The 26,937-nt window shown below is 37.3% G+C and overlaps 1 protein-coding gene and 1 pseudogene across 5 annotated transcripts in view; one reads left to right on the top strand and one right to left on the bottom strand.

Moving 5' to 3' along the window:
* Nucleotides 1–26,937, bottom strand: part of EDA (ectodysplasin A) — a 477,063-nt gene that overhangs the window by 68,418 nt on the left and 381,708 nt on the right. The window lies entirely within an intron of this gene.
* LOC116583455 lies at nucleotides 3,067–7,386 on the top strand (annotated as a pseudogene).

The following is a 26,937-nucleotide window of genomic DNA, read 5'->3' as shown; positions in this document are numbered from 1 at the left end:
CCAAAATTAAAAATTCTCTAAATACACTCAGTATTAGGAGATCACAGAAGATAGAAATAAGGAACTTGAGGACAGATGAATAGAGTTTATTCAATCTGAGCAACACATAAACAAAAACACTTGATAAGAGTGAAGAAGGAACCTTAGGGACTGGTGGAACAGTAACAGGATAGCTAACATTTAGTATCATGGGAGGCCCAGGGAGAGGAGAAAGAGTGGAACCAAAAACATATTCAAAGAATTAATGGCTGACAGCTACCCACATTTTGGCAAAAGAAATAAACCTATTGATTCAATGAACTGAATGAACATCAAATAAGATAAACCCAGGACACCCACACCAATAAACATCATAATTAAACATTGAAAACTAAAGACATAGAAATTATCTTAAAAGCAACTAGAGAAAAATAGTGTATTACCAATAAAAAATCAATCTGAAGACTAGAGGATTTCTTCTTTCAAAGCATGGAGGTTAGAAGGAAGTGGTACAATATTATTCATATACTAAAAGAAGAAACTGTCAATCACAGGTTCTACATCCAGCAAACCTATCATTCAGGAAGAAATTAAGGAGATTCTCAAAGGTAAACTAGAGAAATCTCTTGCTAGAAGACATGTCCTTTAAAATAGCTAAGGGAAGCTCTCTAAACAAAAAGGAAATGATAACAAAAAGCTCAGAGTTCCGGGCGCCTGGGTGGCTCAGTGGGTTAAGCCGCTGTCTTCGGCTCAGGTCATGATCTCAGGGTCCTGGGATCGAGTCCCGGGTCGGGCTCTCTGCTCAGCAGGGAGTCTGCTTCCTCCTCTCTCTCTCTCTGCCTGCCTCTCTGCCTACTTGTGATCTCTCTCTGTCAAATAAATAAATAAAATCTTAAAAAAAAAAGCTCAGAGTTCCAAGAAAAGCTCAATGGAATAATGTAATAAACTATTCTAATTGTCATGAGTTTCCTAAATTGTATTTGGTGGTTGAAGTAAAAATTATAACAGTGTTTGTTTTAGAGCTCAATGTATGTAGAAAAAATACTTGACACAATTATATTTAAAAAGTAGGAAGGATTTAAATGTTCCTATGTAGTAAGATTTCAATTCTTCAAAACAGTAAATTGTTGATATGCATAGACTGTGATAAGTTACATATACACACACAAACACAAATACCTAGAGCAACTAAGTAATAGACTAAAAATTGTCATAATAAAACAAGATAGGATCCTTAAAAATGTGTAAGAAACCCACAGGAAGGCAAGTAAAAAAAAAAAAAAGGAGGGGGAAGAAACAAAAATAGATAAATAAATAAATGGCATACTTAAGCCCTAACATATTAATTACTTTAAACATAAGTAGTCTAAATACCTCAATTAAAAGACAGTGATTGGGGGAGTATATTTAAAAAATATGATCCAATTATATCCTGTTAACAAAAACTCACTGCAAACACAATGATATAGGTAAAAACCAAAAGGATGGAATAAGATAATATCACACTAACATTGGGCAAAAAATGACGATCATTATTATGAGATAAAGGAGATTTTAGAGAAAAGAAAATTAGAGAGATATAGGGTCACCACATGTTAAAAGTATAGATACACCAAAAAGACACAGCAATCCTAAATGTGTATGCACTAAACAACAGTGCTTCAAAATACATGAACCAAAACCAAACTGAAAAGACAGATAAGCAAATCCAAAATTATAGTTAGGGACTTTAACACTCCACTCACAGCAATTGTTAGAGCTACTAGACAGAAAATTAGACAAAATATTGAAAAACTAAACACTACAATTATTCAAGAGAGCCTAATTTACATTTTTGTAATAGTCTCTCAACAACAGAAGAATACATTTTTTTCAAGCACCCACGAAACATTCACCAAGTCAGGTTATATCCTGGGTCAAAAAGCAAACTTCAACAAATTTAGAAGCATTGAAAGAATGCAAAATATTTTCACAGAGTAAACGGGAATCAGACTAGGAATCAGTGACACAGAGAAAATAGGACAATCTACAAACACTTGAAAACTTAAAAAACACACTTTACACAACCCATGAATCAAAGAGAATTCTCAAAGGGAAAAGGCAGAACTCAATGAAAATAAAAACACAACATATCAAAATTTATGGATGCAACTAAAGCAGTGATAACAGGGAAATTTATAGCACTGGATGCTTACATTTAGAAAAGAGGGAAAAAAAAGAAAAGGGGAAAGGTCTCAAAGAAATTTAAATTCCTACCTCAGGAAACTAAACAAAGAAGAGCATAATATACCCAAAATAATCAGAAGGAAGAAATTAATAAAGACAAGAGAAGAAATAAATGAAACTGAAAGCAGGAAGACAAAGAGAAAAATCGATGAAATAAAAATATGGTTCTTTATAAAAAATCAGTAACATTGATAAATCTCTAACAAGACTGACAAAAGTAAAAAAAAGTAGAATAGACACAAGTCACCAGTATAAGGAACAAAACAGGGGATTACTATAGATCCTATAACCATTAAATGGATATTAAGTTTCCTAAGTAGGCACACTCTTCCTTATTCCTCTCATTAAGTACAACAAAAAATCCTGGACATTATATAATAAAACAAATATAAGAAGATTCAGAAAGGTGGAGAGAAGAAGGCAAACTCTCTAGGAAATTTGGAACCCAAAGATAACAGAATGATAAGTTTTCCAGGTTTTTTTCCCAGGCTTCTCCTAGGCCTGGAACTGAAGAAGCTAGAAGCCCAGAAATACCAACAGGAGCAAAAAAAACAAAAAAAAAAACAAAAAACAAAAAACCCTAACAAAATCCTCTTTGAGCCAAAGAGCCAGAAAAGGAGTAATCTTGCATGAGAGACAACTTTAGACAATAACCACTGTACTCCAGGCAACACTACAGAAAAACACCCATGGCTCCATTCCACCCATGCCAACAAAGGCCAACTGGAAACCTTAAAATTCCACCCTAATAAAGTTATAACAAGGTATGCCAACCCCTGGCTGATGTGGTGTCAGAGAAGGCCAAATAAGGAGCTGGGACGTTCATCCCCAGCAGCAAGTAACTAGACTCCCCCACCTGCAATGTCAGAAAAGACTGACCACATGGTGAGCTGGAACTCTTATCCCTTTGCAGCAGTAATAAGGAGCCCCTTCTCCCTCAGGTGTCACAGAAGACCAGGTGTGGAACCTGCACTTCTATCTCTATCAGATAATAATGAGGTGAAAAATCCCTCTCCCCCCTGGCAAAACAGGGTCATGAAAAGCCAGTTAAAGCAGAAGGTTTAAATAAGATCCAGAGCCTTAAAATAAAATGTAAAATGTGGAGGTTTTGATAAAAAAACCACTTGTCATAGCAACAACCAAGAATATCTCAAACTGAATGAAAAAAGATAAAAACCAGCAGTAAGATAATAGAGATGGTAGGATTCCATAACAAATATTTATAAAGTAGCAATCATAAGAATGCTTCAGTGAGTAAATATGAATATTCTTGAAATAAATGAAAAAAAATTTAAAGACTTACAAAAATTAGAAAGTCTTAGCAAAGAAATGGAAGATATAAAGAGGAACCAAATGGAAATATTAGAATTGAAAAAGAACAACTGAAATAAAAAGTTTAGTTCATGGGCTCAAACAGCAGTCACACCAAATCAAACTTCTGAAAACTAAAGAGAGAGAAAACCTTTGCAGCTGGAGAAAGTTGAAACTTTACCTTTTGGGGAAAAACAAAATGGCAGTGAATTTCTTATAAGAAACCAGGAAGCCCAGAAGAAAGTGGCATATTTCTCAAATGCTGAAAGAAAAGAACTGCCAAACACTGAATCCTATACACAGTGAAAATATTATTCAGGAATTGAAGGGAAATCAAGACATGTCAGATATTGGCAAACTAACAAAATTTGTCACCAGCAGGCCTCACCTAAAATAATGGCTAAAGGAAGTTCTGGAAGAGAAAGGAAATTATAAAAGAAGGAATCTCAGAATATCAGGAAGAAAGAGCAAAAGAAGAGCAAAAATAAGGTAAATACAATAGACTTTCTTTCCTTGTCTTTCTGAGTTGCATTTGACAGTTAAATCAAGTTATAACATTGTCTTAAGTGTTTCACAATTTATGTGGGGTAATATTTAAGACAATTATATTATAAATGGAGGAGGGGGAGAATAAAGGGACTTAAAGAGAAGTAAGTTTTCTAAATTTTACTTGAACTGGTAAAATGTCAATACCAGTAGACTAATAAATTATGTACACACAATGTAATACCAAAAGCAACCACTAAACAATACAAAGAGATACATTCAAAAGTGCTACTAAAATGGAGTTCTTTTTTTAAAAAGATTTTATTTATTATTTATTTTAGAAAGAGTGAGGGTGGGCACACGTGTGAGCAGGGGGAAGAAGGGAGGGAAAGAATCCCAGACAGATTCCACACTGAGCGTGGAGCCTGATGTAGGGGCTCAATCACATGACCCTGAGATCATGACCTGACTGAAACCAAGAGTTGGATGCCAAACTGATTAAGCCACCGAGGTGCCCCTAAATTCTTTTTTTAAAAAATGGATTCCCCTTACATACCTCACAGGAAAGCAGGAAAAGGGAAAAAAAAACCACCACAAAACAGAGAATAAAGAAAACAGAAAAAAATTGGCAGATTAAAACCCTAACATATCAATAATTAGCTTAAATGTAAATGGTCTAAACAGTAGTTCTTTCTGATCAGTATGCAAAGTACTTCCAGTACTATGTTAAGAATGGTGAGAATATGTATTCTTGCCTTGTTTCCATTTTAGAAAGAAACTATTCAGTTTTTTTTTACCATAAAGCATTATGTTAGATATAATTTTTTGTAGATGCTTTCAATCAATCTGAGGAAGTTCTCCTCTATTCCCAGTTTGCTAAGGGTTTGAATCACGAATGGGTGTTGGATTTTGTCAAGTGCTTTTTCAGCATTAATTGATGTGATCATATAATTTTTCTTCTCTAGCCTATTGATATGTGGGGCTAAATTTATTAATTTCTTACATAAAACCTGGAATAAATCCCACTTAGTCATGATATATAATTGTTTTGTATATTGTGACATTTGATTTGCTACTATTTTGTTGAGGATTTTTGCATTTAATTTGGTGAGAGATATTGGTCCTTAGTTTTCCTTTTTAGTGCTGTTTTGACTTATTTTGTTATCAGGGTGATCCTGGTCTCATAAAATGAATTGGGAAATATTCACTTCCCTTCTACTTTCTGGAGTAGATGGTGTAAAATTGGTGCTATTTCTTAAAATATTTGGTAGAGTTATTCCATGAAATCATCTGGGCTTGGAGATTCCTTTTAAAAGAGATTTTAATTACATTCAGCTCTTTGTATGTTATAACTTGATTTGAGACTTCCTCTTAGACTGATGGATTATTTTGAGGCATGTTATTTAATTTCTAAGTGTTCAGAGAGTTTCCTGTTGTTTTTCTCTTATTAATTCCATTATGATCAGAGATCACACTCTTTAATTATAATTCTCAAATTTGGTGAGGGTTGTTTTACAGTCCAGGATATATGTTTTGCCTTGATAAATGTCTCATGGTGCTTAAAAAAATGTGTAGTTTGCTGTTGGTTGGGAGTGGTGTTTTATATATGTTAATTAGATTTTGTGGGTTCATTGTGTTGTTCAGTTCTTCTCTGTCTTTGTTGGTTTTCTGTCCACTAGTTCTATGAATTGTTACAAGTTGTTGATATCTCAATTATATTTGTGGATTTTTGTTTTATGTATTTTGAGGCTCTGTTGTTTGGTGTGTATACTTTTATGATTGTTACATTATCCCAATGTTTTGATCCTTTTGTCATATTGTCCCTCTTTGTCTCTATTAAGAAAGTAGAATACAGTTCGATCGGTAGCGGGAGCGGAGAGCGGACCCCAGAGAGCCCTGAGCAGCCCCACAGCCGCCGCCGGCCTAGTTACCATCACACCCCGGGAGGAGCGGTAGCTGCCGCAGCCGGCCCCAGTCACCATCACCGCAACCGTGAGCAGCGAGGCTGAGACCCAGCACCCGCCCGCCGCGCCCCCCGCCGCCCCCGCCCTCAGCGCTGCGGACACCAAGCCCGGCATCACCCGCAGCGGCGCAGGGAGCGGCGGCCTGGGCGGCCTCACATCGGCTGCGACTGCCGGCGGGGACAAGAAGGTTTTGGGAACAGTAAAATGGTTCAATGTAAGAAACGGATATGGTTTCATCAACAGGGAGACACCAAGGAAGATGTATTTGTACACCAGACTGCCATAAAGAAGAATAACCCCAAGAAGTACCTTCGCAGTGTAGGAGATGGAGAGACTGTGGAGTTTGATGTTGTTGAAGGAGAAAAGGGTGCGGAGGCAGCAAATGTGACAGGCCCTGGTGGAGTTCCAGTGCAAGGCAGTAAATATGCAGCAGACCGTAACCATTATAGATGCTATCCACGTCGCAGGGGTCCTCCACGCAATTACCAGCAAAATTACCAGAATAGTGAGAGTGGGGAAAAGAACGAGGGATCGGAAAGTGCTCCCGAAGGCCAGACCCAACAGCGCCGGCCCTACTGCAGGCGACGGTTCCCACCTTACTACATGAGGAGACCCTATGGGCGTCGACCACAGCATTCCAACCCTCCAGTGCAGGGAGAAGTGATGGTAGGTGCTGACAACCAGGGTGCAGGAGAACAAGGTAGACCAGTGAGACAGAATATGTATCGGGGTGATAGACCACGATTCCGCAGGGGTCCTCCTGCCAAAGACAACCTAGAGAGGGCGGCAACGAGGAAGATAAGGAAAATCAAGGAGATGAGACCCAGAGTCAGCAGACACCTCAACATCGGTACCGCCGCAACTTCAATTACCGACGCAGACGCCCAGAAAACCCTAAACCACAAGATGGCAAAGAGACAAAAGCAGCTGATCCACCAGCTGAGAATTCGTCCGCTCCTGAGGCTGAGCAGGGCGGGGCTGAGTAAATGCCGGCTTACCATCTCTACCATCATCCGGTTTAGTCATCCAACACGAAGAAATGAAGATGAAATTCCAGCAATAAGAAATGAACAGGGGCACCTGGGTGGCTCAGTGGGTTAAAGCCTCTGCCTTCGGCTCAGGTCATGATCTCAGGGTCCTGGGATCGAGCCCCACATCAGGCTCTCTGCTCAGCGGGGATCCTGCTTTCCCCTCTCTCTCTGCCTGCCTCTCTGCCTACTTGTGATCTCTCTCTCTGTCCAATAAATAAATAAAAAATAAAAAAAAGAAATGAACAAAAGATTGGAGCTGAAGACCTTAAGTACTTGATTTTTGCCCATTGACCAGATAAATAGAACTATCTGCATTATCTATGCGGCATGGGGTTTTTATTATTTTTACCTAAAGACGTCTCTTTTTGGTAATGACAAACGTGTTTTTTTTTTAAATTTTTGAATTTTTATTTATTTATTTTTTATTTATTTTCAGCATAACAGTATTCATTATTTTTGCACCACATCCAGTGCTCCATGCAATCCGTGCCCTCTATAATACCCACCACCTGGTACCCCAATCCCCCCCCCCGCCCCCCCCGCCCCTTCAAAACCCTCAGATTGTTTTTCAGAGTCCATAGTCTCTCATGGTTGACCTCCCCTTCTAATTTCCCACAACTCCCTTCTCCCCATGTCCTCCATGCTATTTATTGTGCTCCACAAATAAGTGAAACCATATGATAATTGACTCTCTCTGCTTGACTTATTTCTTTTTTTAAAAAAATTTTTCAATTTATTTATTTTCAGAAAACAGTATTCATTATTTTTTCACCACACCCAGTGCTCCACGCAATCCGTGCACTCTATAATACCCACCACCTGGTACCCCTACCTCTCACACCCCCGCCACTTCAAACCCCTCAGATTGTTTTTCAGAGTCCATAGTCTCTCATGGTTCACCTCCCTTTCCAATTTACCCCAACTCCCTTCTCCTCTCTAACACCCCTTGTCCTCCATGATATTTGTTATGCTCCACAGATAAGTGAAACCATATGATAATTGACTCTCTCTGCTTGACTTATTTCACTCAGCATAATCTCTTCCAGTCCCGTCCATGTTGCTACAAAAGTTGGGTATTCATCCCTTCTGATGGAGGCATAATACTCCATAGTGTATATGGACCACATCTTCCTTATCCATTCGTCCGTTGAAGGGCATCTTGGTTCTTTCCACAGTTTGGAGACCATGGTCATTGCTGCTATAAACATTGGGGTACAGATGGCCCTTCTTTTCACGACATCTGTATCTTTGGGGTAAATACCCAGGAGTGCAATGGCAGGGTCATAGGAAAGTTCTATTTTTAATTTCTTGAGGAGTCTCCACACTGTTCTCCAAAGAGGCTGCACCAACTTGCATTCCCACCAACAGTGGAAGAGGGTTCCTCTTTCTCCACATCCTCTCCAACACATGTTATTTCCTGTCTTGCTAATTTTGGCCATTCTAACTGGTGTAAGGTGATATCTCAATGTGGTTTTAATTTGAATCTCCCTGAGGGCTAATGATGATGAACATTTTTTCATGTGTCTTGATGGGAGAAGTGTCTGTTCATATCTTCTTTCCATTTTTTGACATGTTTGCCTGTTTCGTGTGTGTTGAGTTTGAGGAGTTCATTGACAAACGTGTTTTTTAAGAAAAAAAAAAAAAGCCTGGTTTTTCTCAATACACCTTTAAAGGTTTTTAAATTGTTTCATATCTGGTCAAGTTGAGATTTTTAAGAATATCATTTTTAATTTGTAATAAAAATTTACAACTTGATTTTTTCAAAAAAGTCAACAAACGGCAAACACCCATTAATAAAGGTCTTAAATAAAAAAAAAAAAAGTAGAATAGACACAAATCACCAGTATAAGGAACAAAACAGGGGATTACTATAGGTATATAGTACTTCTGTTTTTCCTTTTGCTTGGAATCACACTTTATCATATTACACTTTATTCATATAATCATCCCTGCTTTTTTTCATTAATTTTTGCATGATACACCTTTTTTTCATTTTTACTTTCAGTCTACCTATTTGGTTGTTTTCAGAATGATTTTATTGTAGACAACATATAGTTGGAGAATATTTTATAATCTCTTCTGCTAATCTCTTTTAATTGGCATATTTAGATCATTTATATTTAATGTAGTTATTGATCTGTTAGCACTTACATCTGCCATTTTGTATTTTGTTTTCTGTTTGTTTTCTCTGTATAATTCCTGATTTCTCTTTACTGCCTTCTTGTGGGTCACTTGAATGTCTTTTAAGGATTGAATTTTTATTTATAATACTTTTGAGGTTTCTACTCAATATAGTTTTCGTGGTTGCTCTAGGAATTACGATACATACATAGCTTATGACAGTCTACTGGTATTGATGGCTTAGTACTTCAAATGAAGCACAGAAATCTTATTCCTAATTAGATCCATTTTTACTCTGCATTTTAATTTTTTAAAAATATTTTTAAATTTAAATTCAATTAACTAATATATAATGTATTATTGGTTTCAGAGGTAAAGGTCTGTGATTCACCAGTCTTCTATAACACCCAGTGCTCATTATATCACATGCCTTCTTTAATGTTCATCACCTGGTTACTCCATCCTTACACCCCCTCCCCTCCAGCAACCCTCAGTTTGTTTTCTATGCTCAAGAGTCTCTTATGGTTTGTCTCCCTCTCTGTTTTTGTCTTATTTTACTTTTTTCTGAATTTAATTTTTTTGATAATAGCTCTAAGGAGATGCAATTGACGCACACAATTCATCCTTTAAACATGTACAATTTAATGGTTTTTCAGAGATGTGCAAACCTCACCACAATTAACTTTAGAACATTTTTGTCATCCCCAAAAGAAACCCTATAACACTTAGCAGTCACCCTCATTTCTGTCCAACTTCCTCCAGCCCCAAGGAACCTCTAATTTATTTTATGTCTGCATTGATTTGCCTCTTCTGGGCATTTCATATAAATGGAATCACAGAACATATTACTGGCTTCTTTCACTTACTGTAATGTTTTCAAGATTCATCCATGTTGTACCATACATCAATGTTCCATTGTATCAATATACCGCATTTTACTTATCCATCTCTCAGTTGATGGATATTTGGGCTCTTTCCATTTTCTGGCTATTATAAATAATGCTGCTATGAACACTGATGTACAAATATTTGAATATCTGTTTCAGTTATTTGGTTATACTTGGGAATGGGTGTTGGATCATATGGTAACTGTATGTTTAGCATTTTGGGGAACTGCCAGACTGTTTTTTTCCAAAAGGGTTGCATCATTTTACATTCCCACCAACAGTTTATGATAGTTCCAGTTTTTTCATGTCCTTGCCAACTCTTGTTATATTGTCTTTTTGAATATAGCCACCCTAGTGGGTATGAAGTTGTATCTCATTATGGTTCTGAGTTATGTTTCCTTAATGGCTAATGATGTTGAGTACTCTCCATTCTTTTTCAATATAAATATATCTTAATTGCCTTAAGTATTTCCTGTACATACATTTGGCCATATCTTATGGTATTATAATTTTTGCTTCAACCCTCAGAAATGATTTTAGAAATTCACAAGAACTAGCATAGTCTATTATGTTTACTCCTCTTTTCATCATAAAGGTGTACTTCTTTCTTTTCTGAAGTTCTGAGCCTTATTCTGTTAACATTTCTGTTAATAGAACTTCTTTTAGCCAATCTTTAAGTGCAGGTTTGCTAGCAACAAATATTCTTCTTCATCTAAAAATTCCTTTATTTTCTCTTAATTCCTGAAGGTATTTTTCTTTTTTTTTTCTAAGATTTTATTTATTTATTTGACAGAGAGAAATTACAAGTACACTGAGAGGCAGGCAGAGAGAGAGAGAAGGAAGCAGGCTCCCTGCTGAGCAGAGAGCCCGATGCGGGACTCGATCCCAGGACCCTGAGATCATGACCTGAGCCGAAGGCAGCGGTTTAACCCACTGAGCCACCCAGGCGTCCCAAGAAGGTATTTTTCTTGATACAGACCTGTGGTTGACCATTTTTCAGCATTTGAAAAACATTGTACCATTTCCTTCTGGCCTCTATGCTTTTAAATAAAAAATCTGTTGACAATCTAACTTGTGTTCCCTTATAAGCATCATTTTTTTCCGGGATGCTCTCAAAATTTAAAAAATATCTTTAGTTTTCAGAAGTTTAATTATTATGTGTCTTAGCATGGATTTATTTGGGTTTATTATATTTGTATTTCACTTATCTTCTTGAATATGTATTTTGCCAATATCAGGTTTTTAGCCATCATTACTTTTTAAGAATTTCTTTAAAAATTTAATTGTGATAAAATACACATAACATAAAATTTACCATGTTAACCATTTTAAGTGTATAGTTCAGTAGGGCTAATTACCTCCACACTGTTGTACACTCAATCTCCAAAACTCTTTTAATCTTGCAAAACTAAAACTCTATGCCCATGAAACAGCCTTCATTCCCCTCTACCCCTAGCGCCTGTCAGTTATCATCCAATTCTCTCTGAATTTGACTACTCTGAGTACCTCATATGAGTGGAGTCATGCAGTATTTGTCTTTTTTGTGACTGGCTTATTTCACTTAGTATAATGTCCTTATGGTTCATCCATGTTTTAGCACATCAGAATTTCTATCCTTTTAAAATCAGCCATTTCTTCAAGTCCTCTTTCAATACTTCTTTATCTCTTTTCTCCTTTTGGACACTAATGATATGAATGCAAAACTTTTGTTATTATCCCACAGATTCCCTGAGTCTTTGTTCATTTTTTTCCCAGTCTAGTTTCTCTTTGTTGTTCAGACTGAGTAAATTCTACTGCTCTGACCTCAAGCCCACTGATTCTATCATCTGTTATCTCCACTCTACTATTGAGCCCATTCACTGAATTTGTTTCATTTATTTTTTTGATTCTATATTTTTGATTTCTTTTTAAAAATAATTTCTATTTCTTTGCTGAGATTTTGTATGTTTTTTTTCAAAAAAATTGTAATTGCTTGTTGGATCATTTTTATTATGGGTGCTTTGTAATCCTTGTCAGATAAAATCTGTTTCATCCGAGTTTTGGTGTCTGTTCTCATTTATGAGTTATTTCTTTTTAAAACAGGGAGGTTTTGGGATACCGTATTATTAGACAAGATTATATTTAATTTTCTTTTTAAGGAGGTGGTGTTGATGTATAATGTGAGTTAAGTATGTGTGCATGTTCCTGCTGCATCTTACTGACATGACCTTGGTAAAAGTGGGGCACTGACTCATACTTTCTTGTTGCAAATGGGTGGAATGGAAGTTCAGTCAGCTACCTCTCTGTCTCTGTTGGCACTATTCCAGTGAAAGTGGGCCACTGATCCACAGGGCTTCTGGGTTTTGTTACCTTTTTTTTCCTGGCTTTTGTTATCTTTGAATGGAAGTATAAGCTCAGTTCTCTCATGGGACCTGCTGACACCAGTGGAAGGGAAAGAAAAGTACCAACTAGCTCTACCTTTACCACCTCATTAATGTAAGACTCATTGATGCTGACTGGGGATAAAGACTCTGCTTTCCACTGGGCCCCCCTGAAATGGGGATGCAGTGAGGCATAGGAGTGCTGACTAACCCTGGTTTACACTGCCTCTTTCAGTCTTATTGCTGCCAGATGGGTGTACAGTTGCAGCTTCCCACTGGGTGTCCCTGACAACGGGGGTGGGGGGGGAGCAGAGTGTTTACTAGCCTTGATATGCATCCCTTTATTCAGTCTCTTTAATGTGAAAGGGGTGGAAGCTCAGCCTTTCCACTGGGCCCCATTAATACAGAGATGGTGATGGAGTCCAGTGGTGACTAGCCCTGCATTGCACCTAGTTGTTAATTCTTTTTGATTATGGCTGTGAATGAGGCAGCTTAGCTTGCCACTTGACTGGGATGACAATACTCTGGAAGGAGAATAGGAGCACCACATAGTTCTGCCAAATAGGGTATTAGAAAGACTGTCTGTCCAATTCTGCCAACACCACCCAACAGTGGGATAGGAGCATGCTGCCTGCTTTTTTTGTGGGAAGGAGTGGAGTGAAATATTCCTTCCTATAGGCTCCACTGAAATAAGGGGGCAGTGGGGAGGGTATGATTATTCTGTTGGTATTTGGCTATAGTAGAGCAGGTATTGTCAAAAAGGTTTTCTGTTGTTAGGCAACCATTTCCTCTTTTCCTTTAGATATGGGGATCAGGCTTTTCTTAGAGATGTTTTTGTCTGTGCCTGTTGGCAGTTGTGGACTGGAGGCTTCTGTAGTGACCTGTCTGGGATATATGGGAGACAAAAAGGAAACCCAGGGAGTGTACCACTGTATTGTTCCTCAAGTTCTGAGGCCCTCTGCCTGTTGTTTCCACTTTTCAGTCTTGTTTGTGTGTCTAATGCCCAAGGGATGTTAGTGTAAGAGGAAAAACCTAGAAGGAATGAGGTTTCTTCATCTTCTATTTTTTTTAAGGATTTTATTTATTTATTTGACACAGAGAGATACAAGTAGGCAGAGAGCCAGGCAGAGGGAGAGAAAGGAGGAAGCAGGCTCCCTGCTGAGCAGAGAGCCTGATGCGGGACTCGATCCCAGGACCCTGAAATCATGACCTGAGCTGAAGGCAGCGGCTTAACCCACTGAGCCACCCAGGCGCCCTCTATTTTGTTTTTAAGAAAAAAAAAATCAGCAGAGCATACAATATCCTCAATAATGGATTTTTTTTTGACATCTAAGTGGATTTCTGACAATAGTAGTGATTTAAGGAATAAACTATACTGAAAGGGTGTCTAGGAAAACTTAAAGAGATGGAAATTTACTAGGTTTATGAAAGGCAGTGCAAAATACCTTTCCTAATTTTAAGGGAAATTTTGTGGAATGTTAAACCAATTACTCTTGGTGTAGTCCAAGTTCTCTTTTGTGGGTTTATAAAGCTTTTTGTTTCTTGGGGGAAAGATATAAGTGGCAGGGAAACTTTGGCTCCATGTACATAAAACAAGATTTGACATTCACAGTTACTGTTAAGTAAAAGTAAGACTGGTGGAAGTTGTCATAGCAGCAGGGGTGTTGTCATAGCAGCAGCTTTAAGTCTCAAAAGCAACAGCAGAACATTTTCCCCATACACACGTTCTCAACTCAAAGTAGTAGTGACTTTTACTTGTTGGGATTCTTGGTGTAAACTATATAACTCAAATTCAATGTTTCATAAAAGGCCAATGTCTTCACTTTAAAAACCCTGTCTTATATGCCATTTTCTGGTCCTTAAACTCTCCCCTCCCCTTCAAACCAGTATGCTTTAGATGTTGCTGCATTACTGGTACCAGACTGATTATAGAATTAAATATTACAAGGAAAAAACCAAGTGTCTGACTGTGCTAAGTCACTTGGAGCAGCATATTTGAAAGAACTTTGGAGTAAAAAAGACTGTGGATTAATTACTGAATATGCTACTAACTAGTTGTGTGGCTTTGGGCTAATTAATTTTTCCAAGCCACAGTTTGCTCATCTGTAAAATGAGAACAATCATATTGATTTTACAGGATGGTTATGAGAATTCACTGAATTCTTTACACATAAAGTAAGGGCCTAAATTTGGTGTTCAACAACTTTGAAAAAGCTTCTGAGGAACACGACTAGCCTCTGACAATTATATCTATATTCATCCAATATTTCTCCCATTTGACCATGTAACAACTTGTTTCCTGTTTCTCCCATGCCTTAAATTCAATCCCTGTACTTATGCATGTTACAGCTTATGGGACAAAGAACCTATCATTCATTTGTAACAGGAAAATACTGAAATGCTCATTTTATCCTTATATTTATAGTTACTACCCCCAGTCTTTAGAATAGAAGCCCACGATGCTCAAAGGAAAAAACAACAATTTAAAAAATTTTGCAATGCAACTGAAATATCTCTTGCTCAGTTCTCTTATATTTTATAGTACAAGTTTGTTTCTATAGTAAAAGATTGCTTTTATGTGTATGAATGGGGAAATTGAACCTAAATTTTGAGTTGTAATGGGGTATTAATGATACTGTATACCACTAGTATAATGTCCAAGGTCTTATCCCATCATCTCATTAATGGTAAAGAGAGATGAACATCACCAAGACAGTAGTTTGGGAACGGGTGTATGTCTTGTGGCTTTACTAAGATTCTAAATTTTCATTTAAAAAAAACCTCACTTTTATGAATTATGGAAGTGTCAAATCACTATATTGTCTACCTGAAATCTAATATTACACTGTCAGTTAACTAAATGGAATTTAAATAAAAACTTAAAAATTCACTTTTAGCTTCTTCCACCCAGAAACACTAAAGTAAGTTCATGCCCTGCAACCCTAGTGGAATGCTTATGGCTAGAAGAAGTTTCCAGCCATAAAGCTCTTTTAAAAAGGGTACCCAATACTCAGGTAAGGACAGGTCAACATTATACTTTAAGGTTAAGATTAGGTCTGGAAGCATCGAAAGGCAAAATGAACATCTGCCAAGAGGGGCAAACTAACACAAGAAGACTTCATTTTTGTTCTTATCTTTTCTGACCACTTGTGCCCTCTGCTCAAATTACTTAGGATTTCTGAGGTTGATATTCTGTTTGTATGTAAAATGAGAATACCCTCCATTTCATGTGTAAGAGTAATGTGAGGATTAGAATGCCTAGCACAATGTCCAGATCATAGCAGGAATACAATAGATGAAAGTTATTTTTAGAACTGAGTCTGAGGTCTATATCACAGCAATTGGTTTATTTTGTCCATAATAAATGAATTAGATATGTTAAATAGTTTTATGAAACAACTTTAAGTCGGCCTAAAATGAACATAATTTCACAGTTGGAAGAAACCCTAGAGGTCATTGAAGGTTTTTGATTTAAATGTGTAAGAGTTCTGTTTTGGCAGAAATTTGATCTTATGTTGTAATGAGCTCATTCAAATTCTTTTGCTACCATACTCTATGACTAAGTTATTCAGAAGAAAACATGTGTTATTAGAGTCTAACAGTTAACATCATAGTTAAGTGTTATAGCATACTTACTATAGTAGGTCTTTGTAGGCAAAATTCAATCAATTTAATAAAGAGACCAAGTATATTGGTTAGATGTTAAAGCACAGATATATCAATATGATTATAATCTTACTCAATTTCTGCCAACTGAATCATAGAAAGAAGTGGTCCTTACAAAAAGGTGAGGGAGAGGAAGTAGTGACTTCTTGTTTCCCAGTTTAGACCACTCAGTTCTGTAGGGTGGTCTGTAGACCACCATTGTCAAACAAACTATGGAGACCTGAAATCATGGTAAAATCAGAGCTGTTTGAGTTGTGAACATCAAATCACATGGAGAGTAAAAAATATACCTTGGATTTTTCTTTATTAAGTTATAACAGAAGCAATAAAAATAAGATGGAAAGAACCAAGATGCCCTTCAACAGACGAATGGATAAGGAAAATGTGGTCCATATACACTATGGAGTATTATGCCTCCATCAGAAAGGACAAATACCCAACTTTTGTAGCAACATGGATGGGACTGGGAGAGATTATGCTGAGTGAAATAAGTCAAGCAGAGAGAGTCAATTATCATATGGTTTCATTTATTTGTGGAGCATAACAAATATCATGGAGGACATAGGGAGTTAGAGAGGAGAAGGGAGAGAGGATATAAAGAGATCTACATGTGTCCCAGCAGTAGGATAAGCTAGGACAATTCTTTTGAAGGGCAATTTGATAATACATATCAAAAGTCATAAAAAAATTCATGCCCTTTTGCATAACAATTTCACTCCTGGAAATTTTTCAGTAAGGTAATTATTCAAAAGAAAGACAAAACTAGGACAACTGGGTGGCTCAATTAAGTTACTGCCTTCGGCTCAGGTCATGATCCTGGAGTCCCAGGATGGAGCCCTGCATTAATATCATGGAGGACAAGGGGTGTTAGAGAGGAGAAGGGAGTTGGGGTAAATTGGAAGGGGAGGTGAATCATGAGAGACTATGGACTCTGAAAAACAATCTGAGGGGTTTGAAGTGGTGGGGGGGTGGGAGGCTGGGGTACCAGGAGATGGGTATTATAGAGGGCATGGATTGCATGGAGCACTGGGTGTGGTACAAAAAAATGAATACTGTTATGCTGAAAATAAATAAATAAATTTAAAAAATAAAACACAGAATACATTATCAATATCAAGGAGTGCACACCAGTGTAAATAAGTGGGAAAAAATGGAGAAGAGGTCCCCCCCACAAATGATGAACACAAGTGACAAAAGAAAAAACAGATACAGTGGATTTCATCAAAATTAAAAACTTATGTGCTGTAAATGATAACAACGAGAAAGTAAAAAGACTACCTACAGAATGGGAGGGAATATTTACAAATCATGTATCTTACAAGAATTCAATCCAGAATATATAGAGAATTCAATAATAAAAAGATGGGGCACCTGGATGATGCAGTTGGTTAAGTGTCGACTCTTGGTTTCAGCTCAGGTGGTGATCTTAGGTCATGAGATTACACCCTGCATTGGGCTCCACACTCAGTGTGGAGTCTGCTTGAGATTTTCTCTCCCTCTTCCTTTGTCCCTCCTTCTCATGCTCTCTCTCTATCAAATAAATACATGATTAAAAAAAGAACTCAAGAATAAAATGAAAAATAACCCACTTCAAAAATGGGCAAAAGATCTGAGTAGATGTTTCTCCAAAGACTGTATACAAAGAGCCTGTGAGGCCATAAAAAGATGCTTAACATTACTAATCATCAGGGAAACATAAAGCAAAACCACAATGAGAGACTATTTCATACTGACTAGATGGCTATAATAAAAAAGACAGATAATAACAAGTGTTGTTGAGGATATGGATAAATTGAAACCCTCATATACTACTAGTGGGACTGTAACATCGTGCGGCTGCTTTGGAAAACAGTCTGGAAATTCCTCAAAAGAGAGAACACAGAATAATTGTTTGATCCTGAATTTCACACTTGGGTCTATACCTAAGAGAGATGAAAACATACTTTCATTAAAATGTATACTGTGGATGTTCACAGTATTATTCATAACAGCCCAAAGAGGGAACAACTCAAACATCCATAAATTAATGAATGCATAATATATGGTATATCCCTACAAAATTATTCATCCATAAACAGAATGAAGTACTGATATATACTTCAATATGTATGAATGTTACAACATAATGCTAATTAAAATAAGCCAGACACAAAAAGACCAATGTTGTATAATTCTATTTATATGAGGAACCTAGAAGAGGCAAAGTTATAGAGACAGAAATTAGAAGAGTGGCTACCAGTAGCTGGTGGGAGTGGGGAAAGGGGAGTTATAGTTTAAGGAATAGAGAGTTTCTCTTTGGGAGGATAAAAGTTTTAGAAATGGAGAGTAGTGACAGTTGCAAAACATTGTCAATGAATTTCATACCACCAAATTGTATCCTTAAAAATTGTTAAATGGTTAATTTTATGTCACATATATTTTGCCACAAAAAAGGAATGGAATATTGATATATGCTACAAAATGGATGAACCTTGAAACTCTTATGCTAAGGGAAAGAAGTCAGACACAAAAAATCATTGTATGAGTCCATTAACATGAAATGTCCAGAATAGGCAAATGTATTGAAACAGAAAATGCATTAGTGGTTGCCTAGGGCTGGGAGTGAGAATAGAGGAGTTGGGGGATGATAGCTAAACATTTTTTTTTGAGGTAATGAATATGTTCTAAAATTGATTTTGTTACAACTCTGTGAATATCCTAAAAATTACTGAGTTGTACATGTTAATGGGTGAAGTGTATGATATGTGAATTATATCTCAATAAAGCTGCTTTAAAGCAATAATGGGGATTATAACAGTCAATAATTAGTGAGTAATCTATTAGGTGCTTTGGAATTTTGCTGTGTGTATAATATTAAAATAATATTTGTATTATTAGGTTTATCTATTTAATAAAATGTTCTATTTTAATTAAAAAAATAAACATGAGCTAATATCATTCTCTCCAATAAATTACATCTGTCTAAAGGCTAGAATTTTTTACTATACTGACAAAGGCCAAAGTACTTTGTGGCTACATCTGCAAACTTACAAAGGAAGCTTTCAGTAAAAGAATTTTCTTCTGAATGTTGGAAGTGCAAATGGAATCACATCTGAAGAACCTCATATTTATATGGTATTTAATTTACAAAGCACTTTCTGATATATTTTTTTAATTTAAATTTTACTTAGTTAACATATAGTGCAATATTGGTTTCTGGAGTAGAATTCAGTAATTCATCATTTAGATACAACACCTGGTGCTATAAAAACAAGTGTCCTCTTACCCATTTCCCATTTAGTCCAGCCCCCACCCACCTCCTTCCATCAACCCTCAGTTTGTTCTCTATTGTTAAGAGCCTCTTATTGGTTTGTTTCCCTCTCTTCTTTTATTAGTTCCCCCTTCCTCATATGTTCATCTGTTTTCTTTCTTAAATTCCACATATGAGTGAGATCATACAGTATTTGTCTTTCTCTGACAGACTTATTTCACTTAGCATGATACATACAAGCTCCATCCATGTAATTGCTAATGGCAAAATTTCATTTTTTTTGATGGCTGAGTAATATTCCATTGTGTATCTATCATCTATCTATATATATACATACATACCACACCTTCTTTATCCATGTCTGATATATTTTCTGATGTATTTGTGCTGTTATTAGCCTTGTAAAGTGATCAGGATGAGTGTTAGGCCATGTACCTCCCATGCCCAAGATATTAAGCAGAAGTTTCATCCATCTAAGTCTCACAGTTAGTAGATGGACTGGATCTGAATTCTAAATCTATTTTCTGCCAATTGCTCTGTTCAATCTAATATTATGTTCAATCAATTAGATCACACAGTGCTCCATAAACAGGACACATTTCTGTATAGCAAAAACAAACTCAGGCAAGGTTCAGGGCAAATGGGTTCTACATAATAATATTGTTCATAAGTATTTTCTGTATATGTGCATTAGATCTAGACATGGTCTCTAACTTTAAGGAAGTGTCAATCTAACAGGAAAAGGAGGTAAGACAAAAACAAACACATGACCAATAAAGAGAGAAATAAATTGGAATGAAGAATAAAGAGAGTTATGTTAGAGGAAAAATGATACTGGACTTGAGGGTAGATAGGATGGCTTTGAACAATGACTTAAAAAGAGTTTCAGAAAAGCTTTAGTGGGAATGCCAATTTCAAGTCTGTCATTTCACTGTGAAAGGGAGAGGAAAGAGATCCTAATCAGAATAGCACTAAGAGTGCAGTTTGTATTTATTTTTCTCATGCAGGTCTCAACAAATGCCCAAAATGAGATCATATAGAATGCAATTCAAAAGTTCATTGGCATATTTCTTAAGAATATAACATTGCATGCATTCACTTCACTGAATGGACAATAAGGAAAAAATGTCAAATTATTTTGTTGCTTTTCCAGGAAATGCATCCAGAATCTTTGAACTTATCAATCAATAATGTGAACAAAGAAAATAGCTTCAGTAATTTCCATGGCATTTGAAAGAGAAGCTATTCCTCTATTAATGATTTTTATATAGAGCCTCAGGCAATATGGAAAGAATATTTTCAAGATCTAGCATATAATTCAAATCTGAGTTTTGTATTCTTTTTTTCTCTTCAGCTACCTTCATTAAACTGTTTCCTAAGAGTAGAGAGGAACCTATGACAGAAGAGAAATGTATGCATCTTGTTTTCTTCAGATCGTTACACTCTCATCAGAAGCCTTTGTTGGAATTCAATACACTGAAACAGTGATTCTTAATTCTGGTTTTACAATATCCCATTGGCTTTCTGATTTTTTCTAGCCAACTTGGTTGGCTCACTCAGTTAAGCATCTGACTCTTGGTTTCAGCTCAGGTCATGATCTCAGGGTCTTGAGATTGAACCCTTCATTGGGCTCCCTGCTCAGTGGGGAGTCTGCTTCTTCCCCTGTTCATGCTCTCTCTCTCTCTTAAATAAAAAAATAAATCTTTAAAAAAACCTTTTGGGGGAGGAGTCAAGATGGCGGAGAAGTAGCAGGCTGAGACGAAATCAGCTAGCAGGAGATCAGCTAGATAGCTTACCAAACCATTTCGAATACCTACAAATCCAACAGCAGATCAAAGAGAAGAAGACCAGCAATTCTAGAAACAGAAAATTGACCACTTTCTGAAAGGTAGGACTGGCAGAGAAGTGAATCCAAAGCGACAGGAAGATAGACTGTGGGGGGGAGGGGCCAGCTCCTGGCGAGTGGTGGAGCAACGGAGCACAAAATCAGGACAATTAAAGTCTGCTCCACCAAGGAACATCACTCCAGAGGCTAAACTGGGGTGACGCCTATGCAGGGACAGCGTGGTCTCAGGTCCCGTGGGGTTACAGAAGGATTGGGGGTGTTTGAGTGTCACAGAGCTCACAGGTATTAGAGCAGGGAAGCTGGCTATAGAGACAGAGCTGAGGAGTGAGCTCTCAACTGAGGGTTACCTTAAATTGTGATCAATATGCTGTCTATAAGAAACTCATTTTAGACCCAAACACACCTCCAGATTTAAAGTGAGGGGATGGGAAAGCATTTACTATGCTAATGGACATCAAAAGAAAGCTGGGGTGGCAATGCTTATATCAGATCAATTAGATTTTAAGCAAAAGACTATAATAAGAGATGAGGAAGGACACTATATCATACCCAAAGGGTCTGTCCAACAAGATCTCACAATTTTAAATATCTATGCCCCTAACATGGGAGCAGCCAACTATATAAACCAATTAATAACAAAATCAAAGAAACACATTGACAATAATACAATAACAGTAGGGGACATTAACGCTCTCCTCACTGAAATGGACAGATCATTGAAGCAAAAGATCAACAAGGAAATAGAGGCCTTAAATGACACACTGGACCAGATGGACATCACAGATATATACAGAACATTCCGTCCCAAAGCAACAGAATACACATTCTTCTCTAGCACATATGGAACATTCTCCAAGATAGATCACATCCTGGGTCATAAATCAGGTCTCAACTGGTATCAAAAGATTGGGATCATTCCCTGCATATTTTCAGACCACAATGCTCTGAAGCTAGAACTCAATCACAAGAGGAAATTTGGAAAGGATCAAAATGCATAGAGACTAAGGACCATCGTTCTAAAGAATGAATGGGTCAACCATGAAATTAAACAAGAGTTGAAAAAATTCATAGAAACAAATGATAATGAAAACACAGTGGTTCAAAATTTGTGGGACACAGCAAAGGCAGTCCCAAGAGGAAAATAGATAGCAGTACAAGCCTTTCTCAAGAAACAATAAAGGTCTCAAGTACAGAATCTAACCCTACACTTGAGCTGGAGAAAGAACAACAAAGAAAGCCTAAACCCAGCAGGAGAAGAGAAATTATAAAGATCACAGCAGAAATCAATGAAATAGAAACAAACATACAAACAAAAACAATAGAAAAAAATCAACGAATCTAGGAGCTGGTTCATTGAAAGAATTAATAAGATTGATAAACCCCTGGCCAGACTTATCAAAAAGAAAAGAGAAAGGCCCCAAATAAACAAAATCATGAATGAAAGAGAAGAGATCACAACCAACACCAAAGAAATACAAACAATTCTAAGAACATATTATGAGCAACTATACGCTAGCAAATTTGACAATCTGGAAGAAATGGATGCATTCCTAGAGACATATAAACTACTACAACCGAACCAGGAAGAAATAGAAAACCTGAACAGACCTGTAACCAGTAAGGAGATTGAAGAGGTCGCCAAACTGTGGAAAGAACCAAGATGCCCTTCAACGGACGAATGGATAAGGAAGATGTGGTCCATATACACTATGGAGTATTATGCCTCCATCGGAAAGGATAAATACCCAACTTTTGTAGCAACATGGATGGGACTGGAAGAGATTATGCTGAGTGAAATAAGTCAAGCAGAGAGAGTCAATTATCATATGGTTTCACTTATTTGTAGAGCATAACAAATAACATGGAGGACATAGGGAGATGGAGAGGAGAAGGGAGTTGGGGTAATTGGAAGGGGAGGTGAACCATGAGAGACTATGGACTCTGAAAAACAATCTGAGGGTCTTGAAGGGGTGGGAGGGTGGGAGGTTGGTGGAGCCAGGTGGTGGGTATTAAGGAGGGCACGTATTGCATGGAGCACTGGATGTGGTGCAAAAACAATGAATTCTGTTACGCTGAAAAGAAAAAAAAAAATCTCTCAGCAAACTAGAGCCCAGGGCCAGACGGCTTCCCAGAAAAATTCTACCAAACATTTAAAGAAGAATTAATTCCTATTCTCCTGAAACTCTTTAAAAAAATAGAAATGGATCACTATCTCCCTGATATGAGGAAGTGGTGATGCAACATGGGGGCTTAAGTGGGTAGGAGAAGAATAAATGAAACAAGATGGGATTGGGAGGGAGACAAACCATAAGTGACTCTTAATCTCACAAAACAAACTGAGGGTTGCTGGGGGGAGGGGGTTTGGGAGAAGGGGGTGGGATTATGGACATTGGGGAGGGTATGTGCTTTGGTGAGTGCTGTGAAGTGTGTAAACCTGGTGATTCACAGACCTGTACCCCTGGGGATAAAAATATGTTTATAAAAAATAAAAAATTTAATAAAAAAAATAGAAATGGAAGGAAAACTTCCAAACTCATTTTATGAGGCCAGCATTACCATGATCCCAAAACCAGACAAGGATCCCACCAGAAAAGAGAATTACAGACCAATATCCTTGATGTACACAGATGTGAAAATTCTCACCAAAATACTAGCCAATAGGATCCAACGGTACATTAAAAGGGTTATCCACCACGACCAAGTGGGATTTATTCCAGGGCTGCCAGGTTGGTTCAACATCCGCAAATCACTCAATGTGATACAATACATTAATGAAAGAAAGGACAAGAAGCATATGATACTCTGAATAGATGCTGAAAAAGCATTTGACTAAGTACAGCATCCTTTCCTGATCAAAACTCTGCAAAGTGTAGGGATAGTGTGTACATACCTCAATATCATCAAAGCCATCTATGAAAAACCCACCACAAATATCATTCTCAATGAAGAAAAACAGAGCTTTTCAGCTAAGGTCAGGAACACAGCAGGGGCAGGGATGTCCATTATCACCACTGGTACTCAACATAGTACTAGAAGTCCTAGCCTCAGCAGTCAGACAACAAAAAGAAATTAAAGGCATCCAAATTAGCAAAGAAGAAGTCCAATTCTCACTCCTTGCAGATGATATGATACTATATGTGGAAAAACCCAAAAGACTCCACTCCAAATCTGCTAGAACTTATACAGGAATTCAGTAAAGTGTCAGGATATAAAGTCAATGCTCAGAAATCAGTTGGGTTTCTATACACCAACAACAAGACAGAAGAAAGAGAAATTAAGGAGTCAATCCCATTTACAACTGCACCCAAAACCATAAGATACCTAGGAATAAACCTAACCAAAGAGGCAAAGAATCTGTACTCAGAAAACTATAAAGTACTCATGAAAGAAATTGAGGAAGATACAAAGAAATGGAAAAATGTTCCATGCGCCTGGATTGGAAGAACTAATATTGTGAAAATGTCTACGCTACCTAAAGCAATCTACACATTTCATGCAATCCCTATCAAAATCCCATCCATTTTTTTTCAAAGAAATGGGACAAATTATCCTAAAATTTGTATGGAACCAGAAAAGACCTCGAATAGCCAGAGGAATACTGAAAGAGAAAGCCAAAGTTGGTGGCATCACAATTCCAGACTTCAAGCTCTATTACAAAGCTGTCATCATCAAGACAGTATGTTACTGGCACAAAAACAGACACATAGATCAATGGAACAGAATAGAGAGCCCAGAAATAGGCCCTCAACTCTATGGTCAACTAATCTTTGACAAAGCAGGAACGAATGTCCAATGGAATAAGGACAGTCTCTTCAACAAATGGTGTTGGGAAAATTGGACAGCCACATGCAGAAAAATGAAACTGGACCATTTCCTTATACCACACACGAAAATAGACTCAAAATGGATGAAGGACCTCAATGTGAGAAAGGAATCCATCAAAATGCTTGAGGAGAATACAGGCAGCAACCTCTTCGATCTCAGCTGCAGCAACACCTTCCTAGGAATATCACCAAAGGCAAGGGAAGCAAGGGCAAAAATGAACTATTGGGACTTTATCAAGATCAAAAGCTTTTGCACAGCAAAGGATACAGTTAAAAAACCAAAGACAACTGACAGAATGGGAGAAGATATTTGCAAATGACATATCAGATAAAGGGGGGGTATCCAAAATCTATAAAGAGCTTAGCAAACTCAACACCCAAAGAACAAATAATCCAACCAAGAAATGGGCAGAGGACATGAACAGACATTTCTGCAAAGAAGACATCCAGATGGCCAACAGACACATGAAAAAGTGCTTCACATCACTCGGTATCAGGGAAATACAAATCAAAACCACAATGAGATACTACCTCATACCAGTCAGAATGGCTAAAATTAACAAGTCAGGAAATGACATGCTGGTGAGGGGAACCCTCCTACATTGTTGGTGGGAATGCAAGCTGGTGCAACCACTCTGGAAAACAGCATGGAGGTTCCTCAAAAAGTTGAAAATAGAGCTACCCTATGACCCAGCAATTGCACTACTGGGTATTTACCCTAAAGATACTACTGTAGTGATCTGAAGGGGCACGTGGACCCGAATGTTTATAGCAGCAATGTCCACAACAGCCAAACTATGGAAAGAACCTAGATGTCCATCAACAGATGAATCGATAAAGAAGAAGTGGTACACACACACACACACACACACACACACACACACACAGTGGAATACTATGCAGCCATCAAAGGAAATGAAACCTTGCCATTTGTGAGGATGTGGATGGAACTAGAGGGTGTTATGCTTAGCAAAATAAGTCAATTGGATAAAGACAACTATCATATGATCTCCCAGATATGAGGCAGTGGAGATGCAACATGGGGGATTTGGGTGGTAGGAAAAGAATAAATTAAACAAACGGGATCGGGAAGGAGATAAACCATAAGAGACTCTTAATCTCACAAAGCATACTGAGTGTGGCTGGGGGTAGGGGGTGTACGGAGAGGGTGGTGGGGTTATGGACACTGGGGAAGGTATGTGGTAGGATGAGTGCTGTGAAGTGTGTAAACCTGGTGATTCACAGACCTGTACCCCTGGGGCTAATAATACATTATATGTTAATAAAAATAAATAAAAATCAAAACAGAAGGAAAACCTTTCAACTGAGATTTCGGAAGGCAAAAATAAGTAAATTAGAATTATTAAGCCTAAAAAGACAAAGTAAATAGCTTTAAGTCTGAAAACAGCTTGTTATAAAGACTAGTGCTCTAGTGTTCTTACACCACCACTGTCCATCAGATATATAATGTAAGCCACCAGTTTCAGCCACAAATGCAATTTTAAATTTTCTATTAACCATATTAAAGACTAAAAAAGTGAAATTAATTTTAATACTAAATTTTAACTCAGCGTATCCAAAATATTATAATTTGGAGAGGAGAAGGTAGTTGGGGGAAATTGGAGGGGGAGAAGAACCATGAGAGACTATGGATTCTGAGGAACTAACAGAGTTTTGGAGGAGTGGGGGGTGAGAGGTTAGGTGAGCCTGGTGGTGGGAAATGGATGGCATGTATTGCATGGAGCATTAGGTGTGGTGCATAAACAATGAGTTCTGGTACACTGAAAAGAAATTTAAAATATAAATAAAAATTAAAAAAAAGAAAATCCAAAATATTATAATTTCAACACATAATCAATGTAAAAATGTTTAACAAAATGTTTTACATTGCTGTTTTTATTGCAAAATCTTTGAAACCTGGCATGTATTTTACATTTATAGCATATCGTGATTCACACTGGTCGATGTGTAACTCACTTTATTTAG

This window comes from Mustela erminea, chromosome X (assembly GCF_009829155.1).
Source record: "Mustela erminea isolate mMusErm1 chromosome X, mMusErm1.Pri, whole genome shotgun sequence".
Lineage (NCBI taxonomy): Eukaryota > Metazoa > Chordata > Mammalia > Carnivora > Mustelidae > Mustela > Mustela erminea.
Note: the sequence above shows the minus strand (reverse complement) of the source record. Positions and strands in the feature narration are given on the sequence as shown.